Consider the following 22,545-nt stretch of genomic DNA (forward strand, 5'->3'; position numbering starts at 1 on the left):
GAGATGGAGTCTCGCTCTGTCACTGAGACTGGAGTGCAGTGGTGCGATCTCGGCTCACTGCAAGCTCCGTCTCCCAGGTTCACGCCCTTCTCCTGCCTCAGCCTCCCGAGTAGCTGGGACTACAGGCGCCCGCCACCACGCCCGGCTAATTTTTTGTATTTTTAGTAGAGACGGGGTTTCACTGTGTTAGCCAGGATGGTCTCGATCTCCTGACCTCGTGATCCGCCCACCTCGGCCTCCCAAAGTGCTGGGATTACAGGCGTGAGCCACTGTGCCCTGCTGCAAAATTTTTTTAATCTTTGCCTTAATACTTTTTTATTTTGTTTTATTTTGAATGATCAGCCTTCGTGGCCCCCTTTTGTGTCCCCCAACTTGAGATGTATGAAGCCTTTTGGTCTCCCTGGGAGTGGGTGGAGACAGCCAGGGCTTACCTGTATACTGACTTGAGACCAGTTGAATAAAAGTGCACACCTTAAAAAAAAAAAAAAAGAACATAGAACAATCCTGGCACATATTTCTAAGATATATGGCATATTAAATGAGACGCTTCAGTGCATCTTTTAACAGAGGCTCCAAAGCTGAGAAAAATAAATGTGAAGTACCCTGAGCATTCTAAAAGAGGATGCCACACCATCCCCATAGGACATGCTGGAAGACTGTGAAGCCACTTTAGCAATCCTCAGTTCTCACACACCTCCCAGAAATGATATGTCAGGATTGATGAAAGAAGATTGTAGAATAAACATGCCTGGAAGGGCCAGGCTTGGTGGCTCATGCCTGTAGTCCCAGCACTTTGGGAGGCTCAGGCTGGTGGATCACTCTGAGCCCAGGAATTCAAGACCGGCTTGGGCAACATGATGAAAACCAGTCCCTATAAAAATGCAAAAACTAGCTGGGTGTGGTTGGGCACACCTGTAGTGTCAGCTACTCGGGAGGTTGCAGTGGGAGGATGACATGGGAGGGTGATGGCATGAGCCCAGGAGATGGAGGTTGCAGTGATCCAAGATCGTACTACTGTACTCCAGCCTGGGTGACAGAGCCAAACCCTGTCTCAAAAAAAAAAAAAAAAAAAGGCCTAGGAGACAGTTTTCTGGAGTGCTGTGCATTTTTGTTCCCCTTCCCCAGGAGTGAGAAGAAGAGAGTGCTTATCCCACACTATCTCCACGTCAAGCCAAGTAAAGGAACTTTAAGAAATTCAGACAAGTTGACTCTGTGCCCTGGAATTTATGTTACCTGGAAAAGTCTAAACGCAGTAGGCTATCTAGAGAAGGCTTTGATGGCAGAACAGAGAGAGAGAGAGGCCTACAACAGAAGGGGCCTGTACTTGCAACTTTGCAAGAAAAATTTTCCCGTGGACCATATGAGTGTCACAGAATGTAGCTAGGCTTGAATTATATTAGAAGGTTGTATCTTCAAACCGGGTTTAAATTGACCATCTAAATGGTCAGCCACAGGTTTTTTTTGTCCAGGGTTGGGGAATGAAACAATAAGACGTCCCTAGCAAAGGAGACAGTCATTGAGGAACATACAAAAGGGACAAGAAAAGAGCCAGCATTTAGGAGTGAGCCACATGCAGAAGGTACCAAAGTCAGACTTATTTTTATTTATTTATTTAGATAGAGTCTTGCTCACTCTGTCACCCAGGCTGGAGTGCAGTGGCACAATCTTGGCTCACTGCAACCTCCATCCCCTGGGTTTAAGTGATTCTCCTTCCTCAGCCTCCCAAGTAGCTGGGACTACAGGCTCATGCCACCACATCCAGCTAATTTTTCTTTCTTTTCTTTTTCTTTCTTTCTTTTTTTTTTTGAGACGGAGTCTCGCTCTGTCGCCTAGGCTGGAGTGCAGTGGCGTGGTCTCAGCTCACTGCAAGCTCTTCCTCCCGGGTTCACGCCATTCTTTTGCCTCGGCCTCCCAAGTAGCTGGGACTACAGGCGTCTGCCACCATGCCCAGCTAATTTTTTGTATTTTTAGTAGAGACGGGGTTTCACCATGTTAGCCAGGATGGTCTTGATCTCCTGACCTAGTGATCTGCCCCCCTTGGCCTCCCAAAGTTCTGGGATTACAGGCATGAGCCACTGCACCCGGCCCTAATTTTTGTATTTTTAGTAGAGACGGGTTTCACTATGTTGGCCAGGCTGATCTCAAACTCCTGACTTCAAGTGATCTGCCCACCTCGGCCTCCCAAAGTGCTGGGATTACAGTCGTGAGCCACCGTGCCCAGCACCAAAGTCAGATTTAATTGCACTGGTTGGGTATATCTGATATTTTATTTAGAATATTTAGGGTCGGCCGGGTGTGGTGGTTCACGCCTGTAATCCCAGCACTTTGGGAGGCCGAGACGGGCTGATCACGAGGTCAGGAGATTGAGACCGGCCTGGCTAACACCGTGAAACTCTGTCTCTACTAAAAATACAAAAAATTAGCCGGGTGTGTTGGCGGGGCGCCTGTAGTCCCAGCTACTCGGGAGGCTGAGGCAGGAGGATGGCGGGAACCCGGGAGGCGGGGCTTGCAGTAAGCCGAGATCGCGCCACTGCACTCCAGCCTGGGCGACACAGCAAGACTCCGTCTCAAAAACAAACAAACAAACAAATAAACAAAGAATAGTTAGGGTCACCGCTCATTCCATCTGAAACAATATGTGGCCAATGTACTTCATGAATGATTGATTAGTGGAAACAACATTTATCAAGTGACAACATTAAGCCTGAAGAAAGAAGTCTAGCACATTGAGGATGTAAAAGCAATTATATTACCTAAGTAGATGAACACTTTTAGGTGATTTGTAGCTCCAATTACTTTTTCTAGTAACTGCAAAAACTTGGCAGTCCCCAGAAATACCTGGGGGCCTCCTTTCAAATACATACAATGCTATAGGTCACATATTGGCCATTATAGCTTTAGTCTCATTACCCTCTGAAAGTACTTTACAGGACCCTTCTATGAGTCAGAACTAAGCTAACCAAGGCATCTAGAACTCAAAGTATGGTTTTAGATGCTAATTGAGAACATCTATTCAGAGTATAGTTGTATGTACATATCCAAATACTACAGATTCAGTTCCTCAAAACGTTAACTATAGAGTTATCATATGGTCCAGCAATTCTACTCCTAGGTAATACCCAAGAGAAATGAAACATACATTCATACCAAAACTTGTACATGAATATGCATAGCAGCATTATTCTTTTTTTTTTTTTTTTTTTTTGAGACATAGTCTCACTGTGTCACCCAGGCTGGAGTGCAGTGGCACGATCTCGGCTCACTGCAACCTCTGTTTCCCAGGCCCAAGTGATTCTTCCATCTCAGCCTCACGAGTAGCTGGGATTACAGGCACTCGCCATCATGCCAGCTAATTTTTGTATTTTTAGTAGAGAGTGGGTTTCACCATGTTGGCCAGGCTGGTCTCAAACTCCTCGCCTCAAGTGATCCTCCAGCCTGGGCCTCCCAAAGTGCTGGGATTACAGGCGTGAGACACCGTGCCTGGCCTAGCAGCATTTTCTTTCTTTTTTTTTTTTTTGAGATAGAGTCTCACTCTGTTGCCCAGGCTAGAGAGCAGTGGTGCAATCTCAGCTCACTGCAAGCTCTGCCTCCCGGGTTCACGCCATTCTCCCGTGTCAGCCTCCCGAGTAGCTGGGACTACAGGCGCCTACCACCATGCCTGGCTCATTTTGTTTTTGTGTTTTTAGTAAAGACAGGTTTTCACCGTGTTAGCCAGGATGGTCTCGATCTCCTGACCTCATGATCCACCCACCTCGGCCTCCCAAAGTGCTGGGATTACAGGCATGAGCCACCACGCCCCGCCACAGCATTATTCTTAATGGCCAAAAAGTCGAAACAACTCAAATGTCCATCAACTGATGAATGAATAAATAAAATGTGATATATTCATGTAATATTATTTGGTCATAAAAAGGAATGATGAACTGATAAATGTTATAACATGGACAAATCTTAAAAACATTATGTTAAGTAAAGAAGCCTGTCAGGCAGGGCATGGTGGCCCACGCCTGTAATCCCAGCACTTTGGGAGGTGGAGGTGGGCAGATCATTTGAGGTTAGGAGTTCAAGACCAGCCTGGTCAACATGGTGAAACCCCATCTCTACTAAAAATACAAAAATTAGTCGGGCATGGTGGTGTGCACCTGTAGTCCCAGCTACTTGGGAGGCTGAGGCAGGAGAATGGCTTGAACTCAGGAGGTGGAGGTTGCAGTGAGCCAAGATTGCACCACTGCACTCCAGCCTGGACGACAGAGGGAGACTCTTCTCAAAAAAAAAAAAAAAAAAAAAAAAAAAAGCCTGTTACAAAGACCGTATATTATATATGGTTCTAATGATATGCAATGTCCAGAATAGCCAAATCTATACAAAGAGGAAGCAGCATAGTGATTGCCTAGAGCTGGGAGAGTTGAGCGGAAATTAAAGTGGATTTAATTAAATTAAAGTGGAATTAAATCGGAAAGACAGCTGAAGGGTACAGGGTCTCTTTTGGGAATGGTGAAAATGTTCTAAAAATTTATTTATTTATTTTTTATTTTTATTGTTTATTTTTATTTATTTACTTATTTATTTTTGAGACGGAGTTTCCTTCTGTCACCTAGGCTGTAGTGCGGTGATGTAATCTCAGCTCTCTGCAATGTCTGCCTTCTGGGCTCAAGCAATCCTCCCGCCTGAGCCTCTTGAGTAGCTGGGACTGCAGGTACATGCCACCATGCCCGGTTAATATTTGTATTTTTTAGTACAGACAGGGTTTCTCCATGTTGGCCAGGCTGGTCTCGAACTGCTGACCTCAAGTTATCCTCCTGGTTTGACCCTTTTTCAAAGACAGAGAGAGACACCTGTGTTCTATTGGAAGGTATTTACATCAAAATGTAAAATAACTAATAGACATCACAGAGATTTTTCAAGTAAGAGTTTAGGCAAATAAGTTTATTCTAAAGTTACTTTAACATAAAGAACATAAAATTTAAATTAAACTACCGGGAAACAAGAGTTCATATTTTGCATTTCTAAAAAATCTTATGACTTCAAAACTCTAGAAAACCGTGTGTCATTTCTAAACTTATTTTTTAAAAACAGCTGCATCTGCTGTGTATATATTTAAATGATGGAAATTTTGAGAAGTACAAGAATATTACTGCTTCTCTAAGTTAAAAAATATGTCTTGTAATTCTTTCATATTTTCCCATTCATTCGCCTTTTTCAGAAATAGGTTTATTGATTTGTTCATTTCTTACATTGTGCCTTGTAGTGTGCTGAAAGCTGGAAATACTAGAATGAGTAAGAAAAATTCCTGCCCACAGCTTGGTTCAGGAAATGGAAAAGTGAACAAATCACTGCTACGTGTAATAATGACATTACAATGTATATTGTATAATCAAGCAGCAGTAATAATCACTAAGGAACATGGTACAGAATGCAAAGAAAGGCCCACACAGCACAGAAAAGTCAGAAGAGGCTTCCCCTAGGACACGAGTGTCCATTCCTTTGGCTTCCCTGGGCCACACTGGAAAAAGAATGGCCTTGGGCCGTACATAAAATATACTAACACTAATGATAGCTGATGGGCTAAAAAAATAAAAAATAAAAGTTCCATGAAGGCCAGATGCAATGGCTCACGCTTGTAATCCCAGCACTTTGGGAGGCTGAGGCGGGTGGATCACCTGAGGTCAGGAGTTAGAGACCAGCCTGGCCAATATGGTAAAACCCTGTCTCTACTAAAATATAAAAAAAAATTATCTGGGTGTGATGGTGGGCGCCTGTAATCACAGCTACTCGGGAGGCTGAGGCAGGAGAATCGCTTGAACCCGGGAGGCAGAGGTTTCAGTGAGCCGAGACCTCGCCATTGCAGTCCAACCTGGGCAACAAGAGTGAAACTCTGTCTCAAAAAAAAAAAAAGTTCCATGCATAATTTTCATGATGTCCACCACCATGGATCAGCAAAAAAGTTGTTGCATTCAAAGGGTTGGACGTGGCTGCCCCAGAAGGTGTCCCTTTAAAGGATGAATGGAGTTCGCTTTTGAGAGAAAAGGCATTCCCTGTATAAGTAAAGTTGTGCTAAGTAGGAGAGGCACAAGCAAATGTTTTGCCTTTCAGAAAAATGAAATGTAAGTTAGAGTAGCTTGAGGACAGGGTATTTGATTGGGCATAGCAAAATACTAGGTAGGTGGAGTAAATTTGGGTCAAACTAAGGCCATGAGGACCTAGGAAGCAAGCAAGGTACCTAGGGCATACAGTTAGAAGTATTTGCTGGTTCTTGCAAATATAGGGTTCTTAGATATTGCATTCTAGGCAACTTATTTGTCTCATCCTAGGACCTTGGTGAGAAAAAAACTCTTTGGGGGCAGGGAAGAGTCACTGAAGACTTACATGACTAGATATAAGTTTTAGAAAGTTATGTTTAGAAGTATGGCATTGGACTAAAGGAGAATGAGAATAGAGTCGGAAAGACATGTGAGGAAGCTATTAAAATAACCCAGGTAAGAATTTAGAGGATCTGTACAGAGGAGCCCTCCTAGGCTCCATCTCCCATGTAGTCAATTAAAAGTCTGTTATTTTAGACTCCTAAGTAACTCTCATTACCATCTCCACTGCTAAGCCCTTACCTTCCCTCGTCTGGATTCTACAATAAGTAGCCTGCCTCTACTCTATGTCAGTCATTACCATCCAAGTAATCCAATACATAAATCTCATTGTGTTGCTTCCTTTCCCAAAGTTACTCGTATCCTTAGAAGAAAAACTACTTAGCAGACAAGGCCACTTATGATCTGCCTCTCTTGTCTAGTCTTTTCCCCTATCCCCTGCTGTCAATCTTTACTTAGCAATACTGACCGCATGTAAGTTCCCAATTGCAGTATATTCTTTCTTGCTGATGTGCCTTTGCCTGTGCTTCTCCCTCTGCCAAAAACGTCTCTCCTCCTCTGGAAGTGTACACTTGAAAACCATTGAGGTGTAGACTTTAAATGGATGAATTGTATGGTAGGTGAATATATCTCAATAAAGCTGTCATCAGAAAAAGTATTGCCATTTTTAAGATCAAGAAATTGAGGCTTGAAAAGATTGTGAAAATGGTAAAATCTGGAGATCTGAAGCTGGAAAATGACCTAGAGCATATTTTCACTGCATTGCCTCAGTAGTCATGAGAATGCTGTGCTACTCCAAAAGAAGGCCTGTGTTCAGCGAGGCACAGTGACTTACATCTATAATCCTAGCACTTTGGCAGTGCAAGGTGGGCCAAGTAAGAAATTTTTCTTGGCCTGTAAGCCAGTATTGGCTATCTATGATATTGTGTCTTCCATTCATCTACTTGATCGTCATGGAAGCTGCCCTGTTCTTCCGTGACCCTGACCCTCTGGCTGAATGCTCTTGGACAGGCACTGGACCCAGGTGAAGATAGTAAATCCATTCTTTGGGATTTTTTTTTTAACTGGGAACTCTGCTTTTGGAGAAAACTGTAAGATGGCAAATTAGAAAGTGAGTGATGGGCCAGGTACTGTGGCTCACACCTGTAATCCCAGCACTTTGGGAGGCCACGGCAGGCAGATCACTTGAGCCCCGGAGTATGAAACCAGCCTGCGCAACATGGCGAAAACTCATCTCTATAAAAAATACAAAAATTAGCCAGGCGTGGTGGAGTGCGCTTATAGTCCAAGCTTCTTGGGGGGCTGAGACGAGAAGATTGCTTGCACCCAGGAGGTCAAGGCTACAGTAAGCCATGATTGTGCCACTGCACTTCAGTTTGGGTGACACAGCGATACCCTGCCTCAAAAAAAAAAAAAAAAAAAAAGGGAATGGTAAAGAGATCATTAGAAAGCCCTTGCAATGTTTGAGTCCCTGGTTCTAGCTATCATTCCTTGGATTCTATAAGCCAGTAAACGTCCTTTTTGCAGAGCATCCAAATTCTGTATCCCAGTTCACCTATGGGCTTCAAGTGGATTACAGGTATGCCAAGGCAGTGATCCCTGCTGGAAACCTCTAACGGCAAGCATCCTTGTCTATTGATCCCAGTGTATTATAATTTTCTAAATGACCTGATCTGATAATCTAAGAAAACTCTGAGAAGCACTAGCCTAAACTAGAGTACCAATTCTCAACTGGGGGTGATTTTGCCCCTTGGTTGACTTTTGGCAATGTTTGGAGACGTTTTTCTTTGTTATCACTGGAGGAGGTGCTACTGGGATCTAGTAGGTAAAGACTAAAGATGCTGCTAAACATCCTCCAGTGCACAGGAACCACCCTCCACAACAAAGAATTATTTAATCCAAAATGTCAATGTCACGTCATTTTTTAGAAACTTTGAGCTAGGGTAACCTGAATCGTTACTCTAAGAGTGAACAGATGATAACAGATTCTTGGCAGAGACTTCAAATGTCAGTGCCAAATTACACATCTTAAGTTAAGATACCTTTATGATGGGTGGGGAAATAGGTGCTTCGCTCTCATCTCAAGCCAAGTCTGAGGGGCTTCAAGAGGACCATTTGGAAAAGATGAGATGTGCCCCTTGAATCTTACAGAGATGATATCTGATAACTGATGTACATTTGAAAAGTTCTAAATCAAGAGGCTGAGGCTGCCTCTGAGCAGAAGATTCATATAGGGGCTGGGTGTGGAGGCTCATGCCCATAATCCCAGCACTTTGGGAGGCTGAGGCAGGCAGATCACTTGAGGTCAGGAGTTCAAGACCAGCATGGCCAAAAATGACGAAACCCCATCTCTACTAAAAAAAATAAATAAATAAATACAAAAGTTAGCCGGGCATGGTAGTGCCCGCCTGTAATCCCAGCTACTCGGGAGGCTGAGGCAGGAGAATCACTTGAACCCAGGAGGCAGATGTTGCAGTGAACCAGGATTGTGCCACTGCACTGCAGCGAGACTTTCACACACACACAAAATGCATATAGGGCTGATTGGGAACAGTTCACACTTCTGTGCAAGATACTTGTATCCTTTTTGTGGACTGAGAACCTCATGTAAGAGATTTGGACTGGGTCACCTTGAAAGTGGCTGTCCTAAAGGACTGTCAGTTTGGGTGAGAGGATCCCTGGAAATCACGGGACTAAGGACTAGGTCGTAGGTGGCCATCTAGAAGCTGCATTGCTGAGCCAAGAGACTGTAGATGAGGGTTCCAGTGATGGACTCTGTGAGAGAAGGATTCAGCTTCAGACCTCAGCCACACCCAAAAGCCACTGACTGCTAAAACTGTGTCAGTCCGGAAAGATCCTTTCTGTTCTTGTCTTCTCCAACTGTGGAGGGGCACAAAACAGAAAGCCAATAAGCCAGGGAGAAGGGAGAACAAGGTAGAGGAAGTGGTAGAGAATTTTTGATATTGCACTGGACAGGATTTTTTTCTAATACTAGGGGCAAAAGGCCATTTTTTTATTACTAGAAAATTACTGGAGGACTTTTTTTTTTTTCTGACAGAGAGAATCTTGCTCTGTCACCAAGCTGGAGTACAGTGGCACGATTATAGCTCACTCACTGCAGCCTCAAACTCCTGGGCTCAAGGGATCCTCATGCCTCAGCCTCTGGAGTAGCTGTACTACAGGCACCTGCCGTCATATCCTGGTATTATTTTTTAAAATTTTTTGTAGAGACAGAATTTCACTTTGTTAACCAGGCTGGTCTCGAAATCCTGGGCTCAACTGATCCTCCCACCTTGGCTTCAAAAAGTGCTGAATTATAGGCATGAGCCAACATACCTGGCCTGGTGGACTTTTTAATTATGTGACAGTGAGTGGAAAAGCAAAAATGCTTTGCCTAAGATTTCTTTTAAAATATATTTTTCTTTTTTTCTTTTTTTTTGTTTTTGTTCTTGTTTTTGTTTTTTGAGAGACAGGGTCTCACTCCTATTGCCCAGGCTGGAGTGGGGTGGCACAGTCATGGCTCATGGCAGTCTTAATTTCCTGGGCTCAAGTGATTCTCCCACCTCACCCTCCATAGTAGCTGGGACTACAGGCATAATCCACCATGCCCGGCTAATTGTTGCAATTTTTTGTAGAGACAGGGTTTCGCCATGTTGCCCTGGATGGTCTTGAACTCTGGTCTCAAGCAGCCACAGCCTCCCAAAGTGTTGGGATTACAGGCATGAGCTACTGCGCCTGGCTCAGAAACGTATTTTATTTTATTTTGAGACAGAGTTTTGCTCTTGTTGCCCAGGCTGAAATGCAGTGGTGCCATCTCAGCTCACTGCAACCTCCACCTCCCGAGTTCAAACGATTCTCCTGCCTCAGCCTCCCAAGTAGCTGGGATTATAGGTACCCACCACCACACCCAGCTAATTTTTGTATTTTTGATAGAGATGGGGTTTCACCATGTTGGCCAGGCTGGTCTCGAACCCCTGACCTCAGGTGATCCACCCAACTCGGCCTTCCAAAGTGCTGGGATTACAGGCGTGAGCCACTGTGCCCGGCCCAAAAACATATTTTAAAGCCCCAGCTTAAATCAGAGTTTCTCAATAGTGGCATTAATGATGTCTGGGACTCTTTTGTAATATCAATGCAAAGGAATGTTACTAATTCTTTCTCCCACCAATCCTCTTCAGAAATATTGCCAACTATCCACTCAGGGGAAAAAACCACCCCCAGTTGAGTGCCAAGTTTTTGAGTCCTTCAATGCTAGGCTTTGGGAATATTATGAATAAGATAAATAGTCACTGCTCCCATTGAGGAGTTCAGGAGAGACAGGCAAAAAATTAAGTATACCAAAAAATTTAAGATAATTACAAATTATAATACATTCTCTAAAGGAAGCAAGCAGGATGCTGAAATGGGAAATAATAGGGTAAAGAGTTCTATGTTAAACAGAATATCTAGGTAGGAGTTAGCCAGGTGAATGAAGGATAGAGGTTGGGAGTATCTGTAAAATGGTCTCTAAGGAAACAGCGTTTACAAAGCTTTATTTAGTCTCAGGTACATAAGCACCAGAATGTATATTTTCTACATTGCTATTTTTTACTTGCCATTACTCAGTTACAAAAATGAGAAGGTATTTATTTTTGATATGACCATTCAATTGTCTTCCTCCCTCCCTGTTTGTATCTCTCCTTCTTTTCTTCTTTTTCTTCCTACTCTTCATTTCTTCTTTTTTCTCCCTTTCATTAGAAGAGACTTCAGTACCTGGCCTGATGCACAACTCTAAGTCATACTATTTACATTATATTTTCCATGAACGGCACCTCTAGAATTCTGTTCCAGAATCAGTGTGACTCAGCTGGGTGTCCACACACCCTCTAGAATTCTACTCCAGAATCAGTGACTCAGCTGGGTGTCCACACTTTGGAATGTATAATCTATTCTCTCAGGGGGAAGTTGATTGATTTATTTCCTAATGATAGAGTTCTTCCTTATAAGCCATTATAAGCCATCAGGAGATATTGTTTGAAGAAAAGTAAAAGATAAGCAATCTGGACTGTGGGATAAAAGGATAAACACCCAAGGGTGGGAGGCAGGAATTCACGGAAGTTAAAAGTGGGAGAGGTATTGCATTATATTCTATCAGAGTGCATTTGTTTCGTGAGAACTTGGCCACTGCAAGGACTTCACTTGGTGTCCACCTGAGAAGTACTTGCCTACTATTATCTAGGTACTAGTCTCAAACTCCTGATCTCAGGTGATCTGCCCAGCTGGGCCTCTCAAAGTGCTGGGATTATAGGCATGAGCCACCGCACCTGGTGATCTTGAACAGTCTTATCAGTTGTCTTCCTGCCCTAGAACTCCTTGACATTGCCCTAGAACTCCTCCAGGACAGGTAAGCCCGGATAGGACCGTGGTTACTAAGCAGGATGGTGGTGGGACTTGGAGGCTGAATTGAATTTGCTAGGACACTGTAAGAACAGAATACCCCTTATACATTTTCAACAGAAAAATTTCTGGGGAAGTGACTTTTGTCTATTTTTCTATTTGGTCGCCTGTTTTTTTAAAAATTGATTTCTGGAAATACATATGTAGATGAGCCCCTTTTCAATTATATGTATTTCAAATAAATTCTATTTGCTGGCCTAACTTTTCTTCTCTCTCTGTCTCTCTTCTTTTTTTTTCTTCTGTAGATCTCCTCTGTGGACAACTTTTTTTTTTTTTTTTTTTTGAGACAGACTCCTGCTCTGTTGCCCAGGCTGGAGTTCAGTGGCTCTATCTTGGCTCACTGCAACCTCTGCCTCTTGGATTCAAGTAATTCTCCTGCCTCAGCCTCCTGAGTAGCTGGGATTACAGGCATGCACCAGCACACCTGGCTAAGTTTTGTATTTTTCGTAGTGACGGGGGTTTCACCATATTAGTCAGGCTGGTCTTGAACTCCTGACCTCAGGTAATCCACCCACCTCGGCCTCCCAAAGTGCTGGGATTACAGGTGTGAGGCTCTGTGCCCGGCTGTGGACAACTTTTCATCTCTTAATGGTATCTTTTTTTTTTTTTCCCAGGGAATATCTCACTTTGTCACCCAGGCTGAAGTGCAGTGGCACAATCATGGCTCACTGCAACCTCAAATTCCTGGGCTCAAGTGATCCTCCACCCTTAGCCTCTTGAGTAGCTAGGACTACAGGTGCCCGTCACCATGCCTGGCTAATTTTTGTATTTTTAGTAGAAATGGGGTTTTGCCAGGTTGCCCAGGCTAGTCTTGAACTCAAGTGATTCACCCGCCTCGGCCTCCCAAAGTGCTGGGATTACAGGCATGAACCATGGCGCCTGCCTGTGAAACTTCTATTCTGTGAAATTTCTATTCTCCTCAGTGAACCGAGGATAGGCGATCATTTGTGGTGCAAATTGAGGCCTGAGTGCCAATCCCTGCATAGAATTTTGTATCATGGTTAATTTATTTCATTTTTACCATAAAAATAAGTAGAAGCTTTTATATTTTCTACCTATTCCAATGGAGATTGAGCATCTTGCATGATACTTGGGTACACGCTCCCATTTTGGAGACCAAAAAGTCAGATGTCATGAGACAGACTGAAACTGGCAATTTTAACAATTTTTTATTAATTTAACCTTTTTTATTCACAGATTTGAACCTCAATCGAGTGCATTTTAATGGTTACATAATTAGAAGGCAAGACTCCTTCAATGCTCCAGGGATTAAGCAGATACTAAGGTTTCAATAAATATTTGATTTGATCCTCTTGATTTTAGCCTAAGGAGAAAATGGTGAGATAAATTTCTTCTTTGCATAGGTGGAAAAGGGAAACATAATTGCTTTCAGAGAATCTAGGTCCTAAGAAGTTGGGGGAAGACAGATGAGAGGAGGAAATACAATGTTGAATTGGGATAACTTAAGTCTAATATTTCTTTGCTCAAGTTTGGAAACCTGAGGCCCTTCAGTGGCCAGCCTTAATGCAGTTTTTGTAATGCATCGAAACAAGACCTTATAATAGTCGTAGTGTGTGACTGTGAAAGAGGAGGAGAAAACATGTAAAAAACGAAAAAAGAAAAGCTTACAGCCTCAAACTGCTGCACATACCCTGTACAGTTAGTTTGCAGTCAGATCAGGGAGCCGGCCTGGGTCCCCACACCTGGGCCTGGCTCCTGTGGCCCCGCCCCTGGGGCGGGCTCCCATCGAGGCTCCGCCCCCACCTCCCCTGCCGCCCGAGACGCCTGCGGCGGCCCCAGAGACACCGGAAGGAACTGCGGCTGCTGCGGGAAGTGGCCGGTTCAGGAGGCTGACACCCCGAGGGCAGCGCTGCGGGGCGGTTTTCCGGCCCTCCTGACGCGACACTGCTCCTCTCCGAGGGCTGAGAAGGAATAGAGGAGCTTGCGGAGGTGCGGCTGCAGGCCGTTGTTGGTCGCGCTGGCGGGTCCCGCGGGCCAGGCCGTGGAGGTGAGCGCGGCGCTGCTGGGAGGGGCGCGGGGCCGAAGGGCGTTTCGCTCGCGTCCGGGGGCCGGTCTCCGTTCTCGCTTCCGCGCGCTGGGGCTGCGGCCGCTGCAGCAGCTTCTTTTTCTTGGTCCTGGGTGTCGGTGGGTGCGCGGGCGGGAAGAAGGCCTTGGCCCCTCGGTGCTCTGCGTTGCAGAGATAATCTAGTGGTCGCCTTGTCAGCGGTCGGTGGAGGATGGGAACCGGTCGTTGATTTGAGGAAGGGTCCTCAGGGGTTCTTCCCTGGAAGCGGGAGGTGCAGGTGAGCCCGAGAGAAGGGGGCTCTGCACCCTTCCTTGGTCTCCCCACTCAGGCTTGCCAGTCCCTCTCGATGGGTGACTGAAAGCCCTGCAGCGCGCCGGCTCCTGGGTTCTGGTTTCGCTTTGCGGCGCTGTCGAGGGGGCCGGCCCCGTTATTTGTTGTTGTGAACGGAAAAACCGAGGTGTCATCGTCCCTGGAATTTTTCTTCGACCAATGTTTGATCTTGACTGAGAGGTTACCCCTTAACCTTCTGTCCATCTGCAGCCTTTGTTTGGATGAAAGATCCATAGTGTATGGTTTCCCAGACCTTTACTTATATTTCTCGTATACAAAACGCTCTTCATTTGAATATTTACAGGGTTTTACGTTGAGCTGTTGGACGATGAGATTTTCCTGGGTGTTTTGCACTCAAGTACCGTTGGAGTTTACATTCTCACAGAATCAGTATTAGGCCTGGAAAATTGAGCCAGAGGGTGAAATTCTGGCAGGAGCATAGACTTAAATTGAGGGTGAATTTTATTGTAACGATCTCTAGGCCTTTTGCTTAATAAATATGTGGATGTAGAGAATTTTTAAGTTTAATCAGATTATTTTTCCTTTAAGAAAAACGTGTTACAAAAAGTAACGAGGCCGTCCTGGTTCCGTTTCTCGTACTGTCTTATTTGGAAAGGTCTGACCAAGTCACATTATCGTCATAGGCTATTTGATTTGAGCATAATACAAATATTGTTAGTGAATTCATACTATTATAAATAAGGGAGAAAATAGGAATCTTAGTGAAAGACAATGCTAGTTTTAAGAAAAAATAATAGAAATAGTTACACAATGCTAGGAGCTTTGTATTATTTCACTACTTTGGCAGAATTGAAAGAAAGGTCAGAGCTGGGCGCGGTGGCTCACGCCTGTAATCCCAGCACTCCTAGGATCACGAGGTCAGGAGATCGAGACCATCCTGGCTAATATGGAGAAACCCCCTCTGTACTAAAAATTACAAAAAATTAGCCAGGCGTGGTGGCAGGCGCCTGTAGTCCCAGCTATTTGGGAAGCTGAGGCAGGAGAATGGCATGAATCCGGGAGGCAGAGCTTGCAGTGAGCCGAGATCATGCCAGTGCACTCCAGCCTGGGCGACAGAGCGAGACTCTGTCTCAAAAAAAAAAAAAAGACAGTACAAAAAATATTATTGGAATAAAATATTTGACCTGATATGTGCAAGAGGGATAGTCTACTTAAGATTGCTTCCTATTTATGATCTAGTTTATGGCCAGCTTTCACTTTTTTTCTGTCTTTTCTGAACTTTTTATAACTTAACAATAAGCAAATCTTTTTATATAACTGCAGTTTAATGACATTAGATTGTAGTAAATAGGTGATTTTAAATATTTGAAATTCAGAATTGAGATGATAATTCTTACATTTATGTAGTACTATTAGAATTTTCAGTGACCTTTCACTTACACAGTCTTACTTGATCCTCATGCCAGTCCTCTGAGCTCGCAATGCCAAGAAATAAAGTCTTTCCCCATGACAGAAACATTTCAAGATTTTGTAAGGATCAGAATTTCGTAAAGCCTGAAATAATGTTGCCAAAGCAGCTTTTGATACAGATTGGGAATTCAGATAGATTAAGATTGGAGCACCGTGAACTATAACATATGACAGACTGTGGACTCTTCACAAGAAAATGAAGTACATAAAATGCTGAAAGATTTTTGGTGAGAAATGTGAAATGTAACCATTTCTAAAAAGGAAAGGAATAAGTAACAGCTCTATTTAGTGTAGTTTTTAAACTTTAAAAGTGTACATGTGTCTGCAGGAACATTTTGATAAGTGGGACAACTCCAAAGAGTGTGAGATGAGTACAGTTGCTTTTAACTATCTATAAAAAGGCACATGAATTATGTGCTATATTGTATACTGAGAACTAGTCTTTAAGAAACAATAGGTATATCAAAATAAGTGGTGCTCTCAAATGTTCAGAAGGTTAAGTTAGGTCAATATTTTGAGTCTACCAAGACAAGGCTCTTTGGAAAACAAAAAGAATGAACGTGGTTTCTGCCTTCAAAGAACTTGTAGTCAAGTGAGGCAATTTTTTACACAACAGTAAATGCCTTATGAGTTTTTATAAAAGTTCTTTAGGAGTTTAGGTGAGGTAGACATTACTTGTGATCGGGGGTTGGTGAAGGTAGTATTTGAGATAAGTGAGCTTTGAAAGGTAAATATTGGAGGATATTTGTAATGTGGACAGATTAATGAGCTCCTTGAAGGGTACAGCTTACATTTGAATAAACATCGGTAGAACAATTTGGCTGATATAGTTTATGTAAGTTAATAATAAGAGATAAAGAAGACAAATTATGAAAGACTTCACTGAAGATGTTTGGTCAGAAGAGGTGTGTGATCCACATGAAAGGAGAATGAACTGTAATTGTTAGAAGATTGAGACTGGAAGACTACTGGGGTGGCTTTATGTTAAGCTAGATTGTGACCATTATTTTTGTGGCCCTTATGGTTTCTCTGAAGTGCATCTTGAACTCGGACCTGAGATGACATGGGTGCAGGTGAGATGCTATAAATATAAAGCACAAGTGAGGAAGCAGGTAGAATCAGAGAAGGAGGAAAAAGGGTTAATAGTGGAAGGCCAACTGGAGGCTGCTTAAGCCTTTGGAGATTTTTGTATAACTGCCTCAGAGTTTTGTATAACTGCCCCAAATGAAGGGGAGCTGGGTGGTTTTCCACCTACAGTCAATCCTCACTGATTAAGATTGCCTTTATCTAAAAGGCTCCCAGAACTTCCCAGGTACACTGGTTAGGTGGGGCTTGGCAAGCTCCTGAGGTGCTGGAGAGCTGAGGAGAGTAGTTGAGATGGGAAGTTGTCAGTGTGTTAACTGTCCATACCAGCTGCAAGTAAACATTGAAGTGAGCTGAAAGGAGATGGTCCAGGTATCAACTCTGTGTCTTAACAGACATTCTCATTGAATAATCCAGATGTGAAATAAAAGCCTCAATTTAGATAGAGACCTAGAAGAAATGTGAGTTGCAATGTGGTAAAAAAAAAAAAAAAAAAAAAAAAATGCAGAATTTAGAAACTGATAGAAAGTAAGGAGGGGAGCCAGGTGCTGTGGCTTGAGCCCGTCGTCTCAGTCACTTGGGAGGCTGAAACAGGAGATTTGCTTGAGCCGGGAAGTTCAAGTCCAACCTGGGCAACATAGAGAGCCTCCCATTTCAAAACAAGTAAATGAAAAAAGTAAGGAGGGATCTAAGATGGTACTGAGGTTTAAAAGTTAGTTAACTTGTGAAAAAGAAGGGTTGACAGAAGGACAGACTTTCAAATTAGTTTTTTAAGGAAATTAAAAGAATTGCACGGTATTCAGGAGAGTGATGATAAGAGTGTTGATGACCAGTCATTCAAAAGGAAAGCAGGGTGGAAACTTGAACAATGCTGCCATCCCCACAAACTTATAATGTCTGGCCCATGCTTGATTATAAGCATTTGTTAAATTAATTTCTATTCCCCAGGGCTTAGCACAGTCCTGAAATACAGTAATGTGGTGAAACTATTGGGCCGATTGTGACCTAAAATAAGACCATTTCCCACAGGTTTTAACTTTTATAAAATCCTAGAAGAGGAATTTCTTATATATTTTATTTTTTTGAGAAAGGGTCTCACTCTTTTGCCCAGGCTAGCGTGCAGTGGTGCGATCTTGGCTCACTGCAACCTCCACCTCCTGCGTTCAAGCAGTTCTCGCCACTCAGCCTCCGGAGTAGCTGAGATTACAGGCGCACGCCACCATGCCCAGCTAATTTTTGTATTTTTTGGTAGAGATGGGGGTTTCACCATGTTGGCCAGGCTGGTCTCAAACTCCTGACCTCAAGTGACCCTCCCACCTTGGATTCCCAAAGTGCTGGGATTACAGGTGTGAGCTACCATGTCTGGCCAGAATTTCTTACATTTCTTATGGAAGCATTACTGTGTTTAGATGAATCAGTTTTGATTAGTTTTAAAATCAATATTATAGTCTGGTAAACAATAAAAAAATTGATAATTTTTCTTACGGTGGTTCTCATTTGAATATGGTGATAACATTTGTTTTCTCATATTCTTTCTTTTCTCTTCTTTTTGCTAACAAGCTGAACTGAAGATTTAGGTTTTTCATGTTTCTATGTGGTTTACATGAATATTTTTAATGACTGTTCCATAATGCCAGTATATTAACTCTTCATCTTGCTCAAAAGTGAGACTTAGAGTGAAAATTATCATCAGCTTATTTGAGACTGTTAGAACTCTGTCATATTCATTAATTCATTTCTATTTCCTCTCCCAATATTTCTCAAAATTATTTCAACGTGATAAGGCTAGAATTGACCATATTTTGCCATTCATTGTTGGACAGATTTTTAAAAATCTTTACAGGAAATGCTAATTAATATTTACAAATCTCATTTAGAGGATGTTATTTGGAATGAAGATTGCCAGATTGGAGCTATACTTTAGTATCATTAATAGTGGTAATGTTAAGAATAGATTCTAGAACACATAGGTTGTAGCTAGAGAAATCAGTTAGGAGACTGCGTATTTCTTTTAATAGACTTAAGGCTCTCATTAATTAGACTCTTAAGGATCAGTGAGACAGATTTTCTAGTAAAAGAGAAATTAAAAGATTAGCACTTTTTCTGTGTTGTGATTTTGAATGAAAATTAAGAATGATTAGGTAAGTATTATAGGACTTTGTGAGATCTTCAAATCCTCACAGAGGTTTGAATGATTTTGTTCTCAGAATATTTGTTTAAAAGGCAAGAAACAGTTATTTAAAATGCTCGTCAGCTGATTTCTTTCATGAAAAGTCTCCCTGAACACTTACTATGGATTGAGAATAAAATAAACTTTTCTGCTTGTTGTTGCACTCTTCACTATTAACTTCCTTGCATTCATCAGTTTTTTTGGCTTGCTTTTATTGGGTAGCAATTTTCTTCCATGATAAATATGGAAAGATAAGCCATAAGCTTATTACTTCATTGTATTTTTGCTAAAGTGAATATTTAATATGGTACTGCTGTTCTAGTACTCGTGGAACCATAGTCTAGATTGAAACTGTTGAAAGACAAATCAATTTTTTTATAATAATAGAATCTTAATTCAATTCTGAGTTTTTAGTGCAAAGTGCTTGCTGTCCTTTGAAGCACCTCTGAAAGTTACCCAACCTCTGTGTAACAATTATGGGGAACATGCTCCTTCCATGAAAGTTCATCTGTATTTGAACCGAAGTCTTCACCATCGATTGGATATGCTGTTCTGACTTTCTCAAGTTGCATAGGAAAGAAAGGATCCCTTTGGTCATCATGTTCAATTGGAACATGTGTATCAATTCCTGGCGTCTTTTGCCTTTTGCTGTTTGAACATCCATGCTTTCAGTTCGTAATGGTTGACATTTACTGAGTACTTACTATATCACCCTCTTCTAAGTATTTTATGTATACTAATATATAATATGTAATTATATATTAACATATTATGTGTAATTATATAATTAGTTTAAAATGTTATATATTAATCTTCTCCAAAACTCTATGAAGTAGATATTTGTAATTAGATCAGTGTTTTAGATGAGGGAACTAAGGCAAAGAGAAGAAACTTACCGCTGTTCCCAAATCTAGGAGATAGTGGAGCCTTGCTCCAGAAACTTTACTCTTAGCACAATGCTATCTTCTAAGATAGTTTTCAAATTATTTCTTTTAAGGTTTTCTATGAGAGGCACTCTTATTCTGTAGCTTTTAGTATTCTTCTTTTTTTTTTTTATTTTTATATATATTTTTTTGAGACGGAGTCTCGCTCTGTCGCCCAGGCTGGAGTGCAGTGGCTCAATCTCGGCTCACTGCAAGCTCCGCCTCCCGGGTTCACGCCATTCTCCTGCCTCAGCCTCTCCGAGTAGCTGGGACTACAGGCGCCCGCCACCACGCCCGGCTAATTTTTTTGTATTTTTCGTAGAGACGGGGTTTCACCGTGGTCTGGATCTCCTGACCTCGTGATCCGCCCGCCTCGGCCTCCCAAAGTGCTGGGATTACAAGTGTGAGCCACCGCGCCCGGCCGTTAGTATTCTTCTTAAATAAAATACTGTATTCCAGATATAATCTACTTAGTTTATGAGTACATTAAGACTGGCTACTCTTCTTTTTTAAAAAATTATTTTTCTTTTCCCCTTTTCACCACTCTATTCAATTAAAAAATTATTATTTTTTTTATAAAGATGGGGGGTGGGTATCACTGTGTTGCCTAGGCTGGTCTTGAACTCTTGGCCTCAAGCGATCCTCATGCCCCTGCCTCCCAAAGTGCTGGGATTACAGGTGTGAGCCACTGTACCCAGCAAGACTGGTTACTCTTTTTATTCTGAAACCTTGAAACCTAGTGTTCTGTTGATTAATTGAGTAGGAATTGCTACTTCTTCAAGGGTCTGGAATCCAAATACCTGACCCCCTTTTTTGGTCTCAGTTTATATGGTTGATTCTTTGAACCCCAATGTCGAATATCACATCCATCATTATTAAATTTCGTCCTGTTAATTTTAGCTAATTTTTTTATTTTTTATTTTTTGAGATGGAGTTTTGCTCTTGTCACCCAGACTGGAGTGCAGTGGCATGATCTTGGCTCACTGCGACCTCCTCCTCACGAGTTCAAGCAATTCCTGTGCCTCAGCCTCCCAGATAGCTAGGACTACAGACACACACCACCACGCCCTGCTAATTTTTTGTGTTTTTAGTAGAGACAGGGTTTCACTATGTTGGCTAGGCTGGTCTTGATCTCCTAACCTCAGGTGATCCACCGGCCTCGGCCTTGCAAAGTGCTGGGATTACAGGTGTGAGCCACCATGCCCAGCCAATTTTAGCTTATTTTTAAAAATAGTTTAATTTTTCTTAAAAACTTATTTTTATAATTTTAAGTTTATATTTTACTAGCCTGCCTTCTGTAGCTTTATCCAGGTTATTGTTTAAATATTGAGCAGTTCTGACACCTGCTAGTGAAGACCTCCTGCATTCATATTAATCTTATATGTAACTATTAAATAGCTACCAATCCTTCTGACATAATTTTTTTTCTGTGTAATGTGAATCTGATTTTTTATGAAGAGCTTTACTTTTTGGAATAGACTAGGCAATGGAATTCTGGCAGTTTCTCAATATTAAAACCTCCTTAGGTTACCAACTATGTCCTGATGTGTAATTATTATATTAAGGCCAGGCGCAGTGGCTCACTCCTGTAATCCCAGCACTTTGGGAGGCCGAGGTGGGTGGATCATTTGAGGCCAGAAGTTTGAGACCAGTCTGGGTAACATGGTGAAACTCCGTATCTACTAAAAATACAAAAATTCAGCTGGATGTGGTGACACATGCTTGTAATCCCAGCTACTCAGGTGGCCGAGGCATGAGAATTGCTTGAACCTGGGAGGGAGAAGTTGCAAGGGAGCCGAGATTGTGCCACTGCACTCTAGCCTGGGCGACAGAGTGAAATTATGTCTCAAAAAAAATTGTATTAATAACATGGTTCCCTATGCTTTTCCTAATATTAAAATTTGAATAGCTGATTATCTTCTATTAGGATAAGGGGTCAGAATTTCAACCTGAAATTTGGAGATTGTACTACTAAAATATTCTCCCCTTAAAAGTAATATCTTCGGGTCGGGCACGGTGGCTCAAGCCTGTAATCCCAGCACTTTGGGAGGCCAAGGCGGGCGGATCACAAAGTCATGAGATCGAGACCATCCTGGCTGATACGGTGAAACCCCGTCTCTACCAAAAATACAAAAAATTAGCTGGGTGTGATGGCGGGCGCTTGTAGTCCCAGCTACTCAGGAGGCTGAGGCAGGAGAATGGCGTGAACCCGGGAGGCAGAGCTTGCAGTGAGCTGAGATCACGCTACTGCACTCCAGCCTGGGCGACAGAGCAAGACTCCGTCTCAAAAAAAAAAAAAAAAAAAAAAAAAAAAAAGGTAATATCTTCAGAAGCAGTTTTGTTTTGTTTTTGAGACAAGGCCTAGCTCTGTCACTCAGGCGGGAGTGCAGTGGTGCAATCACAGCTCACTGCATGCAACTTCTGCCTCCTGGGCTCAGATAGTCCTCCCACCTTAGCCTCCTGAATAGCTGGGACTACAGGTGCATGCCACCAGGCCTGGCTAATTTTTGTATTTTTTGGGGGTAGAGACAGGGTATTGCCATGTTGCCCAGGCTGGTCTTGAACTCCTGGGCTCAAGCAGTCCTCCCGCCTCAGTCTCCTAAAGTGCTGGGATTACAGGTGAGAGCCACCATGCCCAGCCCAGAAGCAGTTTTGCATTTACTTTAATGCAGATGAGCAATTTAGCCACCGGAGCTATATATACATCATAGAGCGTGAGTGCAGTCGTTTTCATCTGGAAAAATTTTCAGTTGGTGTTATTGCCATCATTAATTGGTGAGAAAACTT

At 42.6% G+C, this 22,545-nt stretch overlaps 1 protein-coding gene and 1 long non-coding RNA gene across 4 annotated transcripts in view; one reads left to right on the forward strand and one right to left on the reverse strand.

Annotated features, from left to right (window-relative positions):
* Positions 1-288: 288 nt before the first annotated feature.
* Positions 289-20,577, reverse strand: LOC115837670. The gene is made up of 3 exons (XR_004032739.1): positions 20,564-20,577; positions 2,934-2,937; positions 289-471 (listed from the first exon to the last, which is right to left on the reverse strand). It is a non-coding gene; the product is annotated as an uncharacterized LOC115837670 (long non-coding RNA).
* The window catches only part of USP33 (ubiquitin specific peptidase 33), a 64,972-nt gene continuing 55,994 nt past the window's right edge, over positions 13,568-22,545 (forward strand). For all 3 annotated transcript variants that reach the window (XM_030825158.1, XM_030825159.1, XM_030825160.1), the window contains exon 1: positions 13,568-13,803. The gene's annotated coding sequence lies outside the window, so the exon portion shown is untranslated. The remainder of the gene's footprint in view (positions 13,804-22,545) is intronic.

Source organism: Nomascus leucogenys, chromosome 12 (assembly GCF_006542625.1).
Source record: "Nomascus leucogenys isolate Asia chromosome 12, Asia_NLE_v1, whole genome shotgun sequence".
Classification (NCBI taxonomy): domain Eukaryota; kingdom Metazoa; phylum Chordata; class Mammalia; order Primates; family Hylobatidae; genus Nomascus; species Nomascus leucogenys.